At 38.3% G+C, this 20,798-nt stretch overlaps 1 pseudogene; it reads left to right on the top strand.

The window, feature by feature from the left end:
- The window catches only part of LOC116876954, a 50,184-nt pseudogene extending 36,661 nt beyond the window's left edge, over positions 1-13,523 (top strand).
- Positions 13,524-20,798: the final 7,275 nt, after the last annotated feature.

The raw sequence follows: 20,798 nt of genomic DNA, 5'->3' as shown, positions 1-20,798 counted from the left end.
GTATTTAGTAGAAAAAAAAAAATTAAAAATTTAAATTTTATTTAGAAAACACTAAGGAATTCATTTAGAAATACAGTTACTACTTTTAAATATAGTTAAAAATGTCATAACTTTGAAATTCATATTTATATAAGAAATAATTTTAAGTATTTTTAAAATTTAATTGTATTTTTTCAGTTTTCCAAGATTCATTATTTATGCACCACATCCAGTGCTCCATGCAATACATGCCCAAATTAATACCCATCACCAGTTCACCTAACTCCCCACCCCTTCCCCTCCAAAACCCTCAGTTTTTTTTGTAACAAAAATGAGGAGAATAAAAATAGAGGAATTTTGAATCAATACTGATATGCAGATACAAAATACCATACTTAATTGAAAATGTCATTGTACTTGGTTAATTTATATAGAATTCATACTGTTTTATATCCATCAAGTATATACAACTCGGGCAATTTACCTGAAATTTTTCTGATTATGAATATTATAATATAAATATATTATATTTTATATATTTATAAATATATATTTTAATATTTATATTATATTTATAATATAAATATATTATAAAAATATTCATTTTATAAACCAGTTTCTCCTCTTACACTGTTGGTGGGAATGCATGTTGGTGCAACCACTTTGGAAAACAGTGTGGAGATTCCTTAAGAAATTAAATATAGAGCTACTCTATGACCCTGCAATTGCGCTACTGGGTATTTACCCCAAATATACAGATGTAGTGAAAAGAAGGGCCATCTGTACCCCAATGTTCATAGCATCAGCAATGACCACAGTCTCCAAACTGTGAATAGAACCAAGATGCCCTTCAGCGGATGAATGGATAAAGAAGAAACTATCTCTATATACTATGGAATATTATGCCCCCATCAGAAAGGATGAATACCCACGTTTGCATCAACATGGACAGGACTGGAAGAGATTACATTAATGAAATAAGTCAACAGAGAGAGTCAATTATCATATGGTTTCACTTATTTGTGAGGCATTAGGAATAACACAGAGGACATGGGGAGATGGAGATGAGTGAGTTGGGGGGAACTGAAGGGGGAGACGAACCACGAGACTGTGGATTCTGAGAAACAAACTGAGGGTTTTGGGGGGGGGCGGGGTGGGAGGTTGGGTGAGCCTGGTGGTAGGTATTATGGAGGGCACATATTGCATGGAGCACTGGGTGTGGTGTATAAACAATGAATTCCGGAACACTGAAAAGAAATTTAAAAAATAAATAAAAATGAAAAAAAGAATAAACAGGTTTCTATTTTATAAGTGAATGAAAATGATTATGGCCATTAAAAAAAAACTCTTAATAAGTTAAGAATGTTGAGGGGCACCTGGGTGGCTCTTCAATTAAGCATCTGGTCATGAGCTCAGGGTAGTGGGATTGAGTCCTGAGCTCAATGTTGGGCTCCAGGCTGAGCATAGAGTCTGCTCCGGATTCTTACTCTCCTTCTTGTTCTGTTGCTCTCCCCCTACTCTCTCTCTCTAAAATAAATAAATAAGATATTTTTAGAAAAAGGAATACTGAATGAAACAACATGTAACATAATTCCATAAAATATAAGCACAAACCATATATAATCAAGAATACTATTTAATGCTCAGTTACCTATCACGTTGAAAAAATTATGGAAGTTCAAGATACCTTCTTATCCTGACAAGAATGAAACTTCAGGAATCTAACTAAGGCAAAGTGACAGGAGGTAAACATAGTGTCTTATCATCCAGATTATTCCAAGTTCATTATTTGATTTTCAAGTGCTTTATTATAATGAATCAGAAGTATTCTTATAAAAACCAAACTTTTTAAGGTGAAAACTAGATTCTTTACTATATTGACTTGAGGCAAAAATGATGTAAATACTATGTACTTTGAAAAATAAATTTTGTTTTATATAATGAGCTTTTAAAATTAAAAGCAAAGTATATGGTTGAGGAAATATACAGTGTCTTACTATTATAATCAGTAAAATACTATTTGTACTATAAAGAAGATGTACAAAATTAAAACAAGTACATTATGACCTAATTTCTACTTACGGTATGAAAAAAAAAAGCCTCATTGTTTGCTTACTCATTTAGTATAAAAATAAGGAGCTTTTATGCACAGGCAAAAATTCTGAAGAATTCTTTTTCCTTTCCTCTCAAGGGAGAAATCCAACTCTTTTTTTCTTAGGAAATGGTCCATGAAATTATTATTCTAATTCCAAACTAGTGGAAAGAGAAAATTACTAAAGCATTTGAGTTCCAGTTGGAACTCAAATTGGAAAGAGTTCTATTGTTTGTAACTTAAATCATTAATTAATAATACATGTATAAGCAAGAAATAATCCAGGCTTCAAGGGACATGCCCTTGAGAACCATGATGTTTCATTATAATTTGTCATTATATCTGCAAGAAATTCGATCATGACTGTTAACATGACACCATTAGATAGAACTTTATTCAGCAGGTAAAATGAAATAAAACTGAGGGGTACTACAACAGGTTCAGCAGTCTTGTAGGACAGATTCATATTTGGAGTGAGATGCTAAGAGTCAAAATATGGTGTCTTCTTAGCCAAGGTGACTTCAAATGAAATTCCAATATAGATTGTACTTTTAGTGAATATTTCCTAAGGCAGAACAAAATTCTGAAACCTGCATTACTTGATTAGGTTACTCTAAGAACATTTCTGAAAATAATCAATAAATTTTTTAAATACAAGTTTTGGAAATATAGTCATTTTGTTTCTAAATTTCAGGCATTGTAAATAATTTGGAGGTGCAGCATTAGACATTGCCCTACTCAAAATCCTGAAGTGCTTCAGATGTGAGGAGTTGTTCTATAAAATCAAAAACCAAGGAGAAGAATTACAGTATTAGAAATGGGCATGGGGGGGCAGCTGGGTGGCTCAGTGAGTTAAAGCCTCTGCCTTTGGCTCAGGTCATGACCCTGAGGTCCTGGGATTGAGCCTGGCATCAGGCTCTCTGCTTGGCAGGGAGCCTGCTTCCTCCTCTCTCTCTGCCTGCCTCTCTGCCTACTTGTGATCTCTCTCTGTCAAATAAATAAATAAATAATCGTTTTTTAAAAAGGTGGATACACTTCACTAATTTAAAATTAAATACACTACCAAATAAAAGACTTGTCTTAAAAAAAAAAAGAAAGAAATGGTCATGGAATCCATATTTATAACTAAAATATCAACCTGATGGATTCCCATTCGAAGAAGTGACTGTGTTTTGTTTTGATCTAGTCTCTTTACAACTGTAACTTTGGGCAAGTTACACACCTCTAGAATCTCTTTTCCCATAGAAACTAAGAAAATAAGCATGTCATAACCCTCTGTGGATGAAAAGCCACAGTAAGCACTAATCTTATAGCAACTTTCCTTCCTTTAATTATTTCTGGGTGTAACCACACCATGTTTGTGTTTCTCTAATTATTTTTTAATGTTTTATTTATTTATTTGACAAAGGGAGAGAAAGCACCAGTAGCCAGAGCAGCAGACAGAGAGAGAGCAGGAGGCAGCCTCCCCCTTGAGCAGAAAGCCTGATGTGGAGCTCCATCCCAAGACCCTGGGGTCATGACTGGATCCAAAGACGCTTAACTGACTGAGCCACTCAGGTGCCCTCTAATTATGTTTTAATTGTTATTCCACTTTCTTAAACATATAAAAGTCCTGATGAAGATATTTCTCCCAAGCCCACAATTTTTCTTCCTTCAATTACTGAAATAAAATTCCATAGGGCTGGAACATATCTTTGTTTTCTTGAGGATTTTCCCCCTAATGTTATCAAGATAGATTGGGGAGAAAAGGATGACAAAACAATTCTGAAATCCCAGCAGGGAGACACTGTGAAGACTAATGACAACACATGAAATTCAGCTGGCTGACTGTGACTGGAGCATCAATGGATGAAGAACACAAATGTATCGTCAACCATGAGAGTGATAGAAGAAAAATTGATCAAGGGATTCTTTTTCCTTCTATATACAAAGGTATGTGCATATAAACATGAATATAACCTCCCAGAACTCTTTGTTTCAAAGGGATGACCCTCCATTTTCTGTCAAGTATTAATGAAAACAAGCAAATAGAAATTTTTCTCTAATGTTGTTCCATTTATGTTAATAAATGTCATGCTATTTCCCAATAGAATTCAAATAGTATGGGCTTTGGGGGCACCTGGGTGGCTCCTTATTCAGCTTAGGTCATGATATCAGGCTCTCGAGATCAAGGTGTGGCATTGGGCTCCATGCTCAGCATGGAGTCTGCTTGAGTTTTCTTCCATCTGCCTCTTTCCCCTGTGCTCGTTCTCTCTCTTTCTCTCTCTCTCCCAAAATAAATAATAAATCTTAAAAAAATAGCATGGCCTATGGAACATACAGAGAAAAAATGAAAGACAAATTCACTTAGCTTTTCTCATGTCAGTTTGATCATCATAAATATTAATGTCATGGTGATATTTTTTATAGTTCATTTATGGATTAAATGAAACAATACACATGAGAGCATGTAGCAACTTCACACAAAAGAAATGTTCAGTGTCCGCTTTTGATGATTTTACTTGATCAAGAAATAAGAGCATAACAACAATCTTTCAAGAATGTACTTCTCAGCATCACAGTCCTTCTCACTTCAATCTTGCTCTACTCAAAGTGTAACCCATAAACAATGAGTTAGAGGACAAAATGTTCATTTGATGGAGCCAAATCACAGCTCAACCAGAGATAGTAATTTGGCTACTGAGGTTTTAGTATTGATGAGGGAACAGAAGGCAAGCTGAGGACATAGCAGAAGCTGACACCCTGCAATAAAGATTTGATGAGGCTTACGTGTTAAAAGTTCTTACATTCTACACAATGAATATATTTCTTACCATTGGTAAAACTTCTCAGCAAACATTATTGCAGTCTTGATGAATGCCAGGCCTGGAAGGGATGCAGGATGAACTACTCTTCCAAGAAGGATCACTACAGTAATACAAATGTACTTTTCCTAATCACTCAGGGTACCCATGATATAGGCATGATTCGAGCATGGTGTCCCAAAGGAGCTCCATTGGTGTAGACACTGGTCATATTCATACAGTGTCAGCAGACAGAAGAATGTGTTCTGGCCCCACTGTGACCCAGTAATTCATTAGACTCAGTCAAGTCCTAGCATTAACAGTACAGAACAAGGCCACAGAAGGCCCATAAAGAAGGAATCAGTTTGTGCTTTTCTCTGTGATTCACAAGTACCTTTTCTAAGCAGTGGGGAACAAGCACATAACAACACCTGTGAAGAGTTTTCTATATACAAGTTGAAATTTCTGAAGTAAAACTTTGTCTTCTTGGAGCATTGAAAAAACAAAAACAAAAATAAAAACAAAAAACCTCACATACCCAAAATGACAACACTTAGCTTAAGGTTGCAAGTCACTAAACCAGGACTTAATACCTAACCCAGAATAGTAACATTTACCCAGTCAACATGGGAATTTCCTGGTCAGTACCAAGAGTTTTCCTGATGACCCCTTCCATTCCTCTCAGGAGGCTGACCTTACCTAAAGCAGTGAATTCTTTGTTAAGAATTTTCTTTTTTCTTCTCCCTCTCTGAGTTCTCATCTCCTTCCTAGATGGGATTGACTGATTGAAAAATAGCACCATTAGATCTTTAACATTTATGTAGTTGAATTTTTGTTCTTTTTTTTCTTTAAAGATTTTATTTATTTATTTGACACAGAGAGAGAGATCACAAGTAGGCAGAGAGGCAGACAGAGGGAAGGGGGAACAGGCTCCCCGCTGAGCAGAGAGCCTGATATGGGGCTCGATCCGAGGACCCTGAGATCATGACCTGAGCTGAAGGCAGAGGCTTAACCTACTGAGCCACCCAGGCGTCCCAAATTTTTGTTTTTTAACATATTTGATGGCAGTGATGGAATCTGAAGTGGACTCCCAGGGGCATTTAGAGACAAAGCAAAACACAGAGGTGGTAACTGTGAGCCCTTTGATTTCAGGATCTTTCTCACTTGTTCCAAGGGCAGTGGGTGAGATTTTTTTGGTTGTAATCTCCATTCTCTTTGTGTTCAAACTTCTAATCTAATTGGTTTTGCTTTACAGGCCAGGTCAGTTTGGGCTGGCAGAGTGCTATGCCAGTGTTAAGTTAAGCTGGCATGTTTCTCTGGAGTCCTATTGAGCTGGTATATTTGCCCAGGGTCCAACTTAACTGGCTGAAGGATCGGCCCACGGCCAAGCCCCTAGCCTTTCAGACCAAGTTCCCCAGGTGGGAACCTCAGCAAGTTTCCAGAATTGTTGGTGGTGCAGAGTCTTCCTGTGGCCAGAACTCAGTAACATCTCTAACTGTCCATACACTAGTGTGCACATAATTGTTAGTCTTGAGTGTAGATAAAGACTACTGCTACCAGAGGAAGGAAGAAGAAGCCACAAAAATTGGTGGGCATGAGTCAAGCATTTAGAGGCTGTAAGACCATTTGCTACCTCAAGAACACTCCCCTGATAGCACAAGGTGGTCAGGAAATGGGTTGGATCAGCAGTAGGTTACCCATAAACCTCAAGAAAACTTCATACAAGGAGCTACCCTGTAAAACAGAAAATCCTCAATTCTAGACAGTGTTAGGTGTTAGTTTGCCTCTGAGAAACACAAAGTCTTAGCTAATGGGTTCCGTAAATTCTACAGAGAGTAGCTCACCATTTTCTGATATACCTGTTTATTTTTCTTTTTTAAATTTTTATTTATTTTTTTCTGACACATCTGTTTATTTCCACCTAAGATCTATATTCCCAGATTACAGATATATAGCAAAATTACAAAATCTTTATTTTTAAAAGTTTTATTTATTTGACAGAGAGAGATAAAACAAGTGGGGGAGACGGAGAGAGAAAAGCAGACTTCCTGCTGAGCAGAGAGCCTGATGCAGGGTTCCATCCCAGCACCTTGGGATCAGGACCTTAGCTGAATGCAGTTGCTTAACTGACAGAGCCACGGAGGTGAGTACAAAATTGCAAAATCTTAAAAGCTTCTTTTTGAATCTTGGGGAAATGGCATGGTAACCATCAATTGGAGACCTCAAAAGTATGAAACAGTTTACCATCAATGTCTAATTTATCAGGTCTATAATCCCAGAACAACTGTTTACTCTTGGGAGGCTTCATGCCTCCTCCCTCTGGACTCTCTGAACACCTGCAGTTGAACTTCATTCCACTGTCAGTATGTGTTGTTAATATGCCCTTGTCATTGTTTGTGTATTTTCTGGATGGGTTTAAGCCTTTCCTTGCCAAGGGGCTGATGCTCTCATTGTGGCAAAGACATGGTTAAAAATGGGTTCCCTCTTGGGGCACACCTTCTGTGATCTCCAGTGATCAAGGCCCCTATTTCACAGGGAAAATCTTAGGAATCTTTAGGAAAACCTTGAAAACTTTCTGGAATTGTCTCTGTACAACCTTCTGTTGATCTTTTGTGTCACCTGCTAGTCTGACCAGCTAATATAAGTCTCTAATGTTTGATGTTCAAGCCTGTTATCACCAGGTTACAGAAACCTTCTTAGAAAACAATTAAAAGTGTCCTCTCAGTCACAGGTTGGAGTCTGGTGATTAGGTATTTTACACACATTGTCAGAGGATGACACCCCTCTAATCCCAGCAGAAGAGGGATCTTAGCTAGTGCTCCTACTGTCAAACAAAAGGTATTAAGCCTCAGGTGCACATCACAGGGCTACAGAAGTCTCCATCCGATACCTGGTTCTGCCTAGACCCTGGAGTTTCTGAATCAAATTGAGAGAAAGAGAAGTAGCTGATACCCAAGTAGATTGCTTTCACCTAAACAAAGGTTCAAGATTTCATACTTTAACTAAATATGAAATCCTTTCTCCCTCTTTTCTTTTACTCTGGCAATAGCCTGTATCTCCAGGTCATTGCTAAAGGGGTAAAACTCTGGACTTTAGAGCAAATTTTTATTTTGGGCTAGTAGAAAACCTAACCCTGGTTCTAATTTTTCTCAAGGTAAATAAGGCATCTCATTGGTTGACTCTGTTAAAGATATAGCCTGAGTTGGTATGACTACCAAGAAGCCATCAGGATTCATTCCTTTGGCTGGTACCTACTTCCATGGTTAGGGATCATTGAAATGAGGTATGATCAAGATCTTCTCCTCCATTTTAAAAATTATTGCAGAATCCCTCCTGAAGCAATGGGTACCCAGAGAAAGTCCATAGACTCTGGACAAAGCAGTTCTTAAAAGCAAGATAGCCCTTGATTATGATTTAGCTGAGCAAGGCTAGATCTGTGCTATAGGCAACGCTACATGCTATACTCAGGTGAACATTATTGGGGAAGTTAAAGACCAATAACATCAGTTCATGTTGCGAACCATTTGGCTTAACAGAGTGATTCCTTCAGCAGGGGCTTTCTCACTTATTTGATTTTAATTGCTTTGAGCCTTGGGGCCAATGGCATCAAATAGCTCTTCAAACATGGGGGGAATTATCCTGTTTACAGACATCAAAATAATCTGCCTGAGCTTTATGTTCTCTCAGAAGCTTGGCATGCAAATTCAAAGCCAGTAATCTCCAAGCAAATGATCTTTCTAAGACTGGAACATCACAAAGAATGAAGAGAACGACTAACTTAAAAATCGTAAAGCTGAAGTGGTAACCTGTGACTATCACAAGGGTTAAGCAAAAATGTCAAGACCTGTGAACATCACCCAGGAGAACATCAAATACTGTGAGAACTTCAGAGAAGTTGCTGAGAGTGGTGTTAATACATTCAGTCTAGTACCCATCTCTCAGTTAAGCTGAGAGATGATCAAAAGGCAGTGTTGTTAAAAAGGAAAACCACACTCAAAATGCACTCACTTAGCTTAAGGCCACAAGTCATTAGAGTCTTCATACCTACCCAGCTGCATTTTCAACACCTAGAATTGCAGCCTTTAACCAGTTGACATGGGAATTTCTTGGTCAGCACTAGGATGTTTACTCATTGGCCCCATCTATTCCCCTGAGGAGAATGGCCTTGCCTAAAGAAATGGATTCCTTGCTGATAATTTCTTTTTCACTACTATTTTGAAAAACCTCTCCTGTAGGTTTATGGAGTTTCCCTCTACTTGCTGATAGGATGACGCTCAATTCATGAATAGTTTGATAAATACAGCCAATTAGATTTTTAAAATTTACTCAGATGAATTTTTGTTATTTCACATATTCTTATCTAGTCCAATGATCAAAGTAGAGTTAAACATTTACCTTTGCTTTCACCTAAATTGTGATGAAGAGGAGATGAAATTATTTCAGTGAAAATGTTTGCTGTTGAAGACATAACATGGATGAATTTATTCCTATATTTATTGTATTTATTTATATCCTTTCCTAAAACTAACCAGAGTAAGATTATACAGACAGTCCTAATTTTTTTGTGTGGGGGAGTTCATTTTTTAATTTAAATTCAATTAATTATCATATAGTATATTATTGGTTTTAGAGGTAGAGTTCAGTGATTCATTAGTTGTATATAACACCCGATGCTCATTCCATTCAGTGCTCTCCTTAATGCCCATCACCCAGCTACCTGATCCTCTCACTCCCCTCCTCTCCAGCAACCTTCAGTTTGTTTCCTATGATTAAGAGTCTCTTATGGTTTGTCTCCCTCTCTGATTTCATCTTGTTTTATTTTTCTAGTCTTATTTTATTTTTCCCGGTTTCATTTCTTTTACTAGCCAGAATCATGCTGTATGTATTATTCTTTGATATGCTTGTTGGAGATATTTTCAGCCTAGCAATCTCTTTTTATCTACTATATATTGCACAGAATTAATGTCATTATTTGGGTTTCTTCATTCTGCTGTTATAATTATGCCCACTCTTGTGCACAAACTTGAGCACGGGGCTGGAATTTAGGTGGAAGAGTGTCACTTTGGGCCCTTGTCAATGTTCACTTGGCATTGAGCAGGTGGCAGGCCATGTGTACTAACTCAGGCAGGAGGTTGGCTGGATTGTGGATGGGACTCATAGGCTGATGGCATTATGTGTGATGGGGATGTGGCTGGTTTTGCATTTAACTTATGTTTTCTGGGAAACTCTATCTCTCCTTCTATTCTGAATGAAAATCTTGCTGGATAGTGTATTGTTGGCTATAGGTATTTTCCTTTTAGCACTTTGAATGTATCTTGCCACCTTCTTCTGGCCTGTAAAGTTTCTGCTGAAAAACCCACAATAGCCTAAGGGGTTTCCCTTGTATCTAAATGCTTTTGTCTCTCTTGCTTCTTTTAAAAATTTCTCTTTGTCACTACTTTTGGCCATCTTATTTACTTTGTGTCTTGGTACAGACCTCTTTGGGTTGGTTTTGTTGGGGGATCTTTGTACCTCCTGGATCTGGATTTCTCTTTCCCTCTCCAGATTCAGGAAATTCTCAGCTATTATGTCTTCAAATAAATCTTTGGTCCCCTTTTCTTACTCTCTCCTTCTGGGATCTGTATCATACAACTGTAATGCTTGACAGTGTCACTGAGTTCCTTGGATCTATTCTCATTTGTATACTTTTCTTCTCTCATCTGCTCAGCTTGATTACTTTCCTTTACTCTGTCCTCCAGGTTGCTGATCTCTTCTACTTCCACTTATTTGCTATGTATTTCAGTGGACTTTTATTTTCATTTAATGAAAGTCCATTATCTCTAACTGGTTCTTTTTTAGGTCTCCTATCTCTTTGTGGAGGGCCTCATGGCAAATATCTTCATAAGAATTACTTTAACTCACTATCAGACATGTTAACTTATTTCATTTCTTTTTTTTTTTTTTAGGTCTATTGTTATGATTTTGCTCTACTCTTTCATTTGGGACATATTCCTCTGTCTCCCCACTTTGCCTAGTGCTGTGTATGTTTCTATGTGTTAGGAAAGTCAGCTATGTCTCCCACACTGAAGTAGTGACTTTATGAAGAAGAGGTCCTGTAGTGCCTGGCAATGCAATATCTCCTTTTCACCAGAAAATGGTGCTTCGGGGGTGTCTCTTCTGTGTGTTGTGTGCACCCTCCTGTTGTGGCTGGGAAGTGTTTGCCTTCAGTCCAGCCTGCAATGACTCTCCGCCTGTTGTAGGCAGAGTCCAGTGCCTGTAGTGTTAGTGAGTTGGTCTGGGGTTGCCTTGGGCTTGAATTGGTTGAGGTGTTTGCACAGAAATTAAGTAGCACCAAACTGCAGGGCACTTTCCTTACGTTGTCCTCTGAGAAGCTTTTGTTGGTATGTGGGGCCAGCAGTTAGACCAACTGCCTATCTCCAGCCGACTGCTGGGGCCACAGAGTGGTGTGTGGTTGTCTTCCCCTCTCCCTGGAGCAGGACTCACTGTGGAGTGCTGTTGGCCCTTGTCTGGACAGCTTGTGTGTTGCCAGGCTTGTGGTACTGCTTTGATGGGATCTTGCCAAGAATGATCAGAGGAGGTGGATCTGCTTCACTGGCCTCTTGTCTATGTTGGGCTGCAGAGGATCCCGGCAACCCTAATTTTTTATTTCTACTAGAAACATCCATCTATCTATCTATCTATCTATCTATCTATCGTCATCTATCTATCTATCTATCTATCATCTACCATCCATCTACCCATATAGCCACAACAGAGACAATGTCAAAGAAAGATATAAACAATGGAATACTTGTTCTCATTTCTTTTAGAGCTTGCTGCTATTAACTCCACAAAAGCTTCTCTGAATGATGAAAATGGTTAGTTTTTAATCTATGTTTGCCTTTATGTTACACTATAACGTTTTCCCATCTGATCAGCATAACTGTTGAACTTCCCTGGTTTCAGGGAGAAAACTCAGAATGGCAGGATCTTGCAAAATACACTGGGTGATATTTAAAGTCAATCCATAATTTTTCAGGAGTGTCCTTTACAAATGTTGGTTTGGATGTGTTCTGAATTCCTTCAGCAATGAACTTCATTCATTTTTGTAGCTTTTGTTTCTATTGACTGAGGAAAACATGTTATCAAGTTGCTTCTAGATTTTTTAAAAAAATTTTGTTCTTGCTGCTAGTTAATAACATGAACTGACAGAGAGCTTCTTGTACAGAAGGTGTTGTGCTGAACTGTGAGTGCATTTTGTTTAGTTCCTTAATACTCACTACGAATGATTTTATTCCCACTTTACACATGAGGTCACCGAACTGAAATTAGTTAAGTCTCCACACCACACAGTGAGATCTATGGCTTCATCCCAGACCATCCAAATCTAGAGTTCATATACTACCTTAGTTTTTATTCTTCCTGAAATCCCAAAACCAAGGTCCTGAGACAGGTGCACACATGAAGAGCGGATGTGAGTTTAGGGTTTCAAGTGCCACAGATTGGACTTAAACTCCACTCTTTTAATTATAAATTACATGAATATGGGTAAACTATTTACATTTTCTGAACCCACCAAAAATGACACAAATAACACCTAACTCAGTCATAGAAGATATAATGTGACATATGTGAAATGTCTAGTATAGGTATCTCACTTAGCTGCTACACCATTAAGTACTAGCTCCTGGCTCTTTCTCCCCACATAGGAGCAAAGGTAGTGATGAAGAGCTTTGGTTCTAGCTCTGCTGATCCACTCTCCTTGTTCAATATCAAGGAACTTTTGGGCTCTGATCTTCATCATCACCATCATCCAACTTTATAGTTTTGCTTAATCATTTTGATGTCTTGGTTATTTATTGCACATGGAGGTGCAGAATTAAAGAGCAGTTGAGAAAGTGCTCTTGAATATGGTGTTGCTGGGATTGAAACCTGGATTCTAGTACTTACTAGTTACATGAAATCAGGCAAATGGTTTCTCTCCTGGTCCTGAGTTTACTGTAAAATGGGAATGAAAATAATAATCTCATAGACTATTAAAAAATTAAATATGGTTTAAGCTTTGCATTAAAAGTTCTCAAAATTAGTGGCATTTAATGTGTACTTATTTAGAGACATGGTGGGGACAAAGAAATATTAAAAGCTATTTATTGCCAATGCATTTTTTCCAATGGATTCATTCATTATAAACAAAAAAGGCTGTGTTTTTTTAACTTTTTAGTACTTTGGAAATCCCAGGTGAATTTCACAAGTGTTTGACTGACTTGACCTGAAAAGTGGGTTCTGAGTTGTCTTGGTGGTGGTGATGGTGGTGGTGGTAATGGTGATAGAGTTGTTTATTACCCAGTTGTGCTGGTGTGAGAGTGTCACTTAAATCTAAGTCATCAGAAATGTATATTAAACAACACATGAAATTAATAAAATGTTCCTTTTAGAGCAGCTGCAGCTCATGAACACATCTGCCTACTACATGTACCTCCTCCTCTTCCTGAAGAGCCTGGTCAACTCCACCATCATGGCCATCTTTCTACTTGGGAGACCAGCAATCTATGCCAATGAGAAGAGTTCCTAACACAATGCTTCCCATTGGCTATTGTCCTTCAAATTGTCTCCTGAGGATCTAGTGGGACTTCTTTTGGAGACTGGGTATTTCAGTTCACCTGTGTCTTTTTCTACTGTGTCATTGTTTCATTACCAGTTTACAAACCACTGGGCATACAGAAGCTTTCAATCTGCATCAAGAACAAATTCTGCCATGACTCAGAGTTTGGACCAGAGGGCATCCACAGGGGCTTCAACACTGCTCACTCTCCTTAATGTTCCTCAGCCACCCTGTTCCCATGCCTCTGAGTACAGCCAACATGCATCTTCTTGTCATGTTCTCCAGGGGCCCTTTAACCACATGATTGCCTGTTAGTCTTTTATTTTACATACCTGGAAGCCACCATACTTGTTACCTGAAGTTTGTAGTATTTTTCATAATAGGAAAAATAAAAACAATCAAAAGTCTACTTTGGTCTCTGTGTACTTTCATTTGGTGCAATCTAATTGAGAGTCCAATGTAAGGGACAGCGTGACAACTGAGTCTTCCAACTCAGCATTGGTTGTAGGAATGGTCAATTCTACATTTCTAATTCTTGCCCTGAGATAGTCCTTATGATGTCTCCTTTGAGGCATTGGCCCCAGGGAAGCCACAGCCAGTGAAGGTGCCCAGGTTATTTCTCCTTCAAAGGTCAGGAGATTCAGACTCATTTGGTTAAGATGCTCTGGTGGTGACAGTATAACATGTCCTATGAGCGGTGGCTGTGCTCTGACTTAGCTCAATGTTTCACAGGCATTGTGTTTCCTGATATTACGAGAATCCCATGAGAGCTGCACTAATACAGGGAAGATAGGGTGTTGGAGGGGTTAAGTGCTTGGACTCTAAACCCCATGTACCTGAGCTTAAATCGTGGTTCTATAGCTATCTGAACTCTCTGTGACATAATTTCTCATCTGTAAAATGGAGTTACAGTGACTAATCTTCTGGAGTTGTGTGGATGAGATGAGGTAATTTTGTTGGGTGCATGCCAGTCCTCAACAGCATTAGCATCTACTCTTGGAAACTCTACTTTAGAACTAATAGAAATATACATGTGTACACACTACAAGTTGGATAATTATTTACATGTATGTGTATTTCTAAAAGCATGGGTATAAAACACAATGTTCAGTGTGTGGGAAGTTGGTGAAAAAATTGTTTATTTTTCTACTTTTGTTAATGAATGCATTTAAAGATATACATTTTATATATTAGAATTCAAACAATATCTCATCTAAAAATAGGAAGGATTTTTGGTTTATTTACAATCAATTTCAGCTCCTGTGAAATAGGTGGTTTTGGAAACCAAGTAGATGTTCCCTTTGGAAACAACAAAGTCATAGCAGATAAAGGAAGAGGAAATTTAATTTTGATCTACTTCTTGATTTCTCAAAAATTTGTTCAGACTTCTTTGGACAAATGCTTGGATCTCTACTTAGAGATCTGGAACTATTTCTGCATGTGGGAAACATGGAAGCAAAGAAGGGAAACTAGAAAATAATGGAAAACTGTGTGTGCTGATTTCACTATTGGGGTTCAATAAGCTGTGTTGCCTGTGGTTTCCAACTCCTTAGCACCTTCCTTTCCCAAATGGACCTGGGCTGCCTGGATTGGGAGGTACAGCGAGGGGGAGGGTGATGATGCAGGAGATTGTGTTGGTGGCAGGGGGACATTGGTGTGGTGATGGCATTTTATTTTCTCAGGCTTTTTTTGTTGACGTGTTCTGTCAACTGTGGTTGATTTGTGGGAAATGCTTGAAATAAAACCGGCCTCTGCTGGGTGGGCTGTGTAAGCAGTGGCTCAGGTATTGAACGATAAAATAGAGACAGTTAAACCACAGCCAGCTTTGTTCACTTCCAAAAGGCCGCAGGAAGTTTAAAGAACACATCCATCTGCACATGCATGCTCCTGCTGTCAAACATACTCTCAGGCTGTGGGTGAGAGGTCCCCATACTTTATACCAAAGTTCACTCCAATAGCTGCTATGTGAGTTAAGATCATATGCCCAGGACTGCTGAGACACTGCACACTAAGTCCACTCTGATGGTCTCATTTTGTCAGTGTAGGAAGGGTGACACCAGACCTGTGCCCAAGCACACCTGAAGCTACAAGCTCAGGTCAACTATTGACATCACAACAGCAGGTCCTTCTTTCCTCACAAGAACACAGACATATGGAAGCTCTGAGTTCAGCTGTGTCATTGAGTATCATAGACTGAGTCAGCTCAGTCTATCTACAGAGAGAAGTGACTGTAGAGTGAGCTGAGCAAGCCTCAGTTATAGACATGCACATTAGATAAGTGTGCTAGAGGTAGAACAGAAGACGGCTACTTGTGATGTGAGCAGAAAAGTCATGGGACACTACTGTCACTCCACCCAAGTACTACAGCGATAAGATGTCCTGTCCTGTACCCAATCTGTCCAGTCCTTGGGGAAACAAAACCCTATTGCTGAGACCACCCTAGGTTTTCACAGTATGACTTCACAGCACATTCTCATCATAGACTTCACTTCTCTCGCTCTATATTGAGAGCCAACTTTGGGTGAGCCTAAACTTATATGAGCATGGGCCCCATGCTACTGGTTTAGCCCAGTATGTGTGGGAGAGAGGTCTATCTCAAGATAAATTATACACTCACATCCAGTTTAGGCATCATCTGTGGGCCTAGTGTACATGTGACTCCCCTCCTGACACAGGATATTCTAACTGACCATATCACTGAGTTCTTGGGATTTTGGTGCCAAGGCCAGAAACTTCAGACCCTCCTTGTCCTTTTCTCCACCTTAAGAAACTCCTGGTTAAGCCTTAGCTTCCCACACCCCTCCTGGTGTCACTTCTATATTTAGTCCATTCTCAGCACAGCACAGATGGAGCTGATCTAAAATGCACAAATGTACATTTGACCCTGTCATTAAATTCTCTGATTATCTCTTCAGGAAATATGTCTGAGGAAATAATACTTGTTTTCCATTAGGTACATTTTTTTCCCTCTAAAATCAGAAAAAATCTCAATGTCTGAGAGTGGAAGAAAAGTTGAATATTTATTATATTTCCATCTAATATTTTCCATCCACTTAAAATTACATTTATGTAGTATACAACAACTTGGTAAATACTTTGCTATCAAGCAAAAGCAAATACAAAACAAAAAAAACCTGTATATCCCATGGGACCATATTTGTTAAAATAAAAACCCAATACATGTGTGCAAATCAGAAAGAAAAGAAGAAAATAGGCAGATGATTTCAATCATTTCTGGATATTCTAGAATTTCTACAGCAAACTGACTTTATTACCTTTACATTATAATTTTTAAGTGTTGGCCATATGGCCACAATTACGTGAACATATAGAAACAAAATGAGGAGGAGACAAATGTTAACAGTGATGTGGTCACAGAGTTTGAAGGACAGGTTCTCTGATTATTGTTCTATGCACATTTTTAACAAAAAGCATGTGTTACTCTTACAGTCAAAGAACATAAAGAGGGTAGCCATGGGACAACCAAAGTAGCAGGTGAGGGATACAGTCTGTTCACACACAAAATCAGCAGCCTGCTTCACAGTTGCTTTCCTCTCGTCAGGTGATACACCTTGCCTGCATTAAAGCCAAGAGCCTATGTGGTATAGGAGAATAAACAGCAGAGAGTCTTAAGAAAAGATTACATCCCATATCTTAACCTCATAAATGACACACAGTTCAGATGAAGTCTGTGGTAACATATATAGATAAAGTCCTCACTGTTGGGAGGCTTCAAGTTCCAGCTTATTAAACTGCTGTAGAGGCACTAGGGGAGATTAAATATATTCTCACTTGGAAATGAGTCTGAGGAAGATGATCATACCACATCTTCATATTTCTGGCCTTATTTTCCACCTGTCAAGCTAATGGCATTGAGCCACAAGGAGCTGACATGTCTTTGGATTATTTGGGAGTCCTCAATAAAGCCAAACATTTGAATAAAACATAGTAATATGCATACTTTGCATAATTTAAAAGTGAATGTTAGCAAGGCTCTCTGGCTATGGTCAACATATCTTCTAAAAGACACCAACTATAAAACTGGACTAAATCAACAAAACTAACCATTTTAGTGGTTGGAAATGCCCAAATACATACAAAAACTGAGAATTATTTATGCTTAAAAAGCTGCAGAATTCACAGAACAATAGTAGTGTACTTGCCTACAGTGGCTCCCATTCTTCCCCCTCCCAACACCCAACATCATAGGCAAAAAGGTTCTTCTAAGATAGGACAGGCCATGAGAACTGGCAGGAGAGGTACACAGTGTAAAACCTGAGTTAATCTGGGGTGAGAAGTGATGTGAAGGGGAGCAGACAAGCTGTGTGTTGTGCAAACAGGAAGGCTAGGGGCTCTGCTGGTCTATGATTGTGGTCGTTCCTGCAGCAAGCATGTGTTTGGCTGAAGCTGTGTGCATGCTTAGAGAGACTCAAAGAAGCCCAAGCAAGCCACACACTGATGGTTGAGCTTGAAGTGACTGGGACATGTGGAGGATCCATGAAAAGACTCAGAAAAAGTATAAGCTGAGAAGACTTAACACTTTAGCACGTACAATCTATATGCTAATTGTGTAAAATATGAATGTGCTACCCAAGACCTACAACAAAACCATTAGCCAGAAGCGAAGACTTAAGTTGGTGGGACACACCCCTAAGTAATCTTGGCAACCATAAAGCTGTGTAGATGCAGGGTGATTCCCAGGAAGCTAGGCTGAAAAATAAAATAACTAAGAAAGAAAACAGGAGAGTCATGAGCAGCCATATACCGCAGGAGATAGAATATCATGGATTAAGTCCAAGCAACTTTCTCAGCATGCAAACAGCAATGAAAGTAACCTTTTGTAGAAAAGTCACAATCTCAAGTTGCCACAATATATTTTCAACAAAATATTTTTCAATAAACAATAATAAGACCGTCAAAGAATTACGAAAGTGTGACAATTGTTCGGGCGGGGTGGAGGGGAACCTACAACTCAATACAAACTGTTTCGTTGAGGTGTGCAGTTACTCTCTTTAGCAGACAAATACTTCGAAGTGGCTGTAACAAATGTGTTAAAAAAATATAGAAAACCATGTTTAAAATACTAAAGGAAAATACAACAAAACATCAACAAATAGATATTCTAATGAAAGATACCAAAATCACAAAACACAACATATATTTAAAAAAATAAAATCTGGAATAGAAAAACTTTTAAGCTGAAGGGAAATATTCACTAGAGGACTTCAAGAAAATATTTCCATTGACAGAGGAAATAAACTCAATACAGGGAACATCTTCAAACTGATAAAGGGCATCTGTGAAAATCCATAGCTGACATCATACTTAGTGTTGAAAGACTGAATGCTTTTTCCATAAGACAAGAAACAGGACAGGGATGTCTGCTCTTGACAATTTTATTTAACGTGGTATTAAAGGTTCTAGACAGTGCAACCAGAAAAGATATAAAGATCTTTAGCAGATTGAAAAGGATGACATCACCCACAGATGATATCATCCTGTATGTAGATAATTCCATAGAACCTACATGCACACAAAACCAAAAAAAGAACTCATAAATATGGTCAGTATCATCACAAGGCAAACACTTGAAGTACAAAATAGGAGTTGTATTTTTCCATACTAGCATGAACAACTTGAAAATAAAATTTAGGAAACAATTCCATTTATAACAGAACCAGAAAGAATAAAACATTTAGGAATTAATTTAACAAAAGAAGAGGGGGGCTCCTGGATGGCTCAGTTGGTTTAGCGTCTACCTTGGTCTGCTCAGGTCATGATCCCAGGGTCCCAGGATCCAGTCCTGCATTGGGCTCCCTCCTCAGCAGGGAGCCTGCTTCTCCTTCTCCCTCTGCCTTCCACTCTTGCCTGTGCCTCTTTCTCTGTCAAAAAAAAAAAAAAAACAAAACAAAACAAACAAAACAAAAACAAAAACAAAACTTTAAAAACAAAAGAAGAGCAAATCTTGTAAGTTGAAAATTACAAAACAGCACAGAGAAAAATTAAAGAATATTTGAATAAATGCAGAGATAGTTCAATCTTTGGATTAGAAGATTCAATATTGTCATGATGGCAACTCTTACCAAATTCACTAATGATTCAATGCAGCAACCTTTCGAGCATAATTTAACAAGCTTGCAGTAAAATTAACATGAAAACCTGAACACCTAGAATAGACAAAATAATTTTGAAAAAGAACAAAGTTGGAGAACTGATGTGGTCATTCTGCAGAAGCAATGGGGGGCGGGGTGCACCCAAAGTTTAATTTGGATGATGAGACTGATGATGCTGCACACACAGAGGTCCTGGGGGCAGAAGGGCGGGCCTTTCAAGCAAGGTCTCACAGCACCTTATTTCAAAGCTACAGAAAGATTAAGTTACAAAATTTAGCCAGTGTTCTGTTGGCGCAAAGAAACAAGGAGGTCACTGGAAGAGAACTGAGAACCCAGAAATAATCTCTTGTATTTATGGTCAACTGTGATAACTGTGCTGAGTTAATTCAGTGCAAGATGAAATAGTATTTTCAACAAATGGCTCAGCTACAACGATATAATTGAAGGCAGAAGAATGAACTAATTTCCTTACCAACTCCATATATAAAAATTATTTACCATGGACCGTAAACTCAGTGGTAGAGGTAACACTATAAAATCTCCTAGAAGAAAACATAGAATCTTTGTGATACAGGATCAAGGCAAAGAATTCTTCAATATGACCCCCAACACATTATCCATCAAAGAACACATTTTGACAAACTGGACATCATCAAAATTCAAAACATGTGTTTCAAAAGTCTCCACAAAGAACATGAAAAGACTCTTTCCTGAGAGAAAAAATTGTGCATCTGATAAAAGACTTTTACTTAGAATGTATAAAGAACTCCCACAAATCAGTAAGAATGAACATACTTAAAAAAATAATAAAAAGATTAAAATACACACTTCTCCAAAGAACATGAATTACTAATAAGTACATGAAAGTATTTTCAACATTCAGTTCCTAGGGGTAAATGAAAACCACAAGGAGACACCACTTCACACCTGCTATAATGTTTGTCATCAAAGAGACAACCTCTACCACGTATCAGTGAGAAGAGGGAGAAACAAGCTCTTTGTGTACCTTTTAAAGTATAAATAACATACAGTGTTCTATTAGTTTCAGGTGTACATTATAATAATTCAACAGTTCTATGAATTACTCAGTGCTCAACACAAGAACTGCCCTTAACCCCTTTACCTATTTTCCCTATCCCCCCACCCACCCCTCTGGCAACCACCAGTTTGTTCTCTGTGAGTCTGTTTTTGTTTCTTCTTCTTCTTCTTCTTCTTCTTCTTCTTCTTCTTCTTCTTCTTCTTCTTCTTCT

Source organism: Lontra canadensis, unplaced genomic scaffold (genome assembly GCF_010015895.1).
Source record: "Lontra canadensis isolate GAN:19392208 unplaced genomic scaffold, GSC_riverotter_1.0 scaffold48, whole genome shotgun sequence".
NCBI lineage: Eukaryota > Metazoa > Chordata > Mammalia > Carnivora > Mustelidae > Lontra > Lontra canadensis.
The sequence above is the reverse complement of the archived record's forward strand: the minus strand, read 5'-3'. Positions and strand labels throughout refer to the sequence as shown.